We start from the raw sequence: 2,777 nt of genomic DNA on the forward strand, positions 1-2,777 counted from the left end.
GCTGGCCGCCTCCTTCCCAGGCATCCTCTTCTTCCCACTGGGAGACCAGGGTGTAGCTTCTTCCCCTTTAGGCCCCAATGCGATTTCGTGTCTACACTCCTGTGGCCGTGGCCGTGGCCGTGGCCGGGAGCACTCCCGCCTGTCCCCTCTCCTCCCCGCGCGACTTCGCAGCACCTGCTGATGTGAGGATAAACGATGAGGAAAACGTTGAAATACGCACAAAACAGGACCCTGTCCTGGCGACCTGGCAGGGCTGTTTTTCTCTTCTCTTCTCCACGGATGCATTCAGGCTCAGGCACCCCGTGACCGTCCACGGCAGGCGGCTCTGGGAGGGGCCCCTCCTGAGTCCCCCAGCAGCCGGGTGGCATGCTGAGTCATGAGACAGATTGTCTCCACAGCGGCCTCACCTCTGTCAACCGCTTCCTCATATTTGCTGAACGGCAGCGTGTGGCGTGGGTCACCTTGCTGTGCGGAGGTGCATGCGTCTGGCTGGGGACGCGAGCGCCTGGGGTTCCTGGGGGTGAGGACCCGACATGGGCCCTGCCTGGCTGTGTGAGCCGGGCAAGCCGCTCAGCCTCTCCAGGTGTTTCCTGCTGGGCGGGGTGGCGACAGCAGCATCCTCACTCCTGCGTGGAGCCGCGGGGGGTGGGGGGGGCGCGGGCAGGTGCAGGCCTTGGAGAGGCGCCTGGTCCCATGCTGCTCCGTGCCCTTGATGTTTGTTTATTATTTATTACTTTGGGCACCCCTGCTCTGTGGCCTTGGACACGTGCCCCGAACGCACAGCAAGGCCTGCCGAGCCCACGGCTCCCCCTGAGGGCCCCTCCCCGCTTTGCCCAGCGCCATCCCGGCATCGGCCACATGGCCACCCTTCAGAGGGGCCCTTCTCGTGTGGAAATCCAATCACGTGATCGGTGCCCTGGGCTCCTGGCCATTTTCAAGGTAAAATTCAACCTGTTGGGCACAGTATACAAGGACCCCAGGACGGGGCCACCACGGCCAGCTCCCTCTGCATTTCCAGCTGCTTCCGACCGCGTACACCAGCCCCACCGCACTCGGACCCAGTGTCCAGTGCCCCTCCCGGGTCGGCCTGTCTGCTTCTGTGCAAACCCCACCAGAGGGTGATCCCAAAGCCCCGAGGTCGCGGCTCATCCGCTTTCAACGCCACAGACGCAGTCGGCACCTCCCCTGTCGGCCAGCAGCTTCCCCAGGAGGAGCCACACGTTTTTTGGAAAAACTGTGCCTGTGCCCGGGCTTCCAGGACACCGCTGCCCAGCAGGGGACGGGCCAGGGCGCCCCCGGTCCGCTCAGCACCTCCAGGTTCCCACCTGCAAACTCTGAGCTGTCAGTATTTTACGTTGTAAGCTTACCCGCCGGGTGTGAAAGCTCTCAGAAACGCCCAGGCCTCGGGAAGGTGGGGGGCCCTGGGTTGCCACACTGAAGCCAGCTCTGCCGGCAGCATTGTGACTACACGTTCCGAAGATTAACACAAACCAGCCCACACGCAAACATTACCCTCTAGTGAGGAGGTTTGCTTTTCACAGAACTGTGGATTGGTGCCCTGGCTGGTGTGGCTCAGTGGATAGAGTGCCGGCCTGCAGACTGAAGGGTCCCGGGTTAGATTCCGGTCAAGGGGCATATGCTTGGGTTGCGGGCTCGATCCCCAGGAGGGGGCGTGCAGGAGGCAGCCGATCCATGATTCTCTCTCATCATTGATGTTTCTACCTCTCTGTCCCTCCTCCTTCCTCTCTGAAATCAATCAGTAAAATAAAATGAAATAAATGTGGATTGGTTGTTCTGAAACGACTTCATGTGTGGCCTGGGGCTGAGCACATACATTAATAAGCGAGGACTCTGGAGCCAGGTGTAGAGAGGGAGTCGTGGAGAGTGAGCGGGGTGGTCAGGGATTAGAACGGACAGCTTTCCAGGCCTCCCAGGCACGAGAGAGGAGGAGAGGCACAAGGAAACGTTGGTTATGCTCGCAGGTGCTCAGATCTCCCCGGGGGTCCCCATGTCATGGGGGGCGGGGGCAGGAGCCTCAGGCTTGGGGCAGGTGGCAGGAGATAGCAGGGAAGAAAGGGCTTTGGTGTGGCCTTCACTGGAGTGGGAAAGGCAAGGCAGGGCCGGCCCAGCGTGGGACTGGCTAGTGGGAGTGGTTCCCCGGACACCGGTACTGGCCCTGGGATGAGGAGAGCAGAAAAGCGATTTCGTCCTGGCGTGCACAGGCCGGGGAGAGGAGGGAGGCGCTGCCTTAGACATTTTGCTAAACTAAAGGATCAAAGGCATGCTCAGGGCTGAGTCCTTTGCTCTCTCTCGGAACTGGCTAGTCCTGGGAGGAGCTGTCTTTCCCAAGCCAGAAAGGGATTATTTTTTAAAAAAAAGATGTCAAAAAATAAAAATAAAAAATAAAAAATAAATAAAAAAAGATGTCCTCTGTCACCCTGGTCAGTGGTTAGGGCATCAGCCTGGGCACCGGAGGGTCGTGGGTTCGATTCCCGGTCAAGGGTGTGTACCTGGGTTGCAGGTCTGATCCCCGGGCCCCCACATTTATTTCATTTTATTTTATTGATTGATTTCAGAGAGGAAGGAGGAGGGACAGAGGTAGAAACATCAATGATGATTGTGGGAGGCAACCAATCAATGTGTCTGTCACATTGATGTTTCTCTCTCTCTCTCTCTCTCTCTACCACCCCACTCCCTTCCACTCTCTCTAAAATCAATGGCAAAAAATATCCTCATTTCCCAGGTAAGAATTTAAAAAAATATATATGTCAAATGTC

Source organism: Myotis brandtii, unplaced genomic scaffold (assembly GCF_000412655.1).
Source record: "Myotis brandtii unplaced genomic scaffold, ASM41265v1 scaffold693, whole genome shotgun sequence".
In the NCBI taxonomy this organism is placed as follows: Eukaryota; Metazoa; Chordata; class Mammalia; order Chiroptera; family Vespertilionidae; genus Myotis; species Myotis brandtii.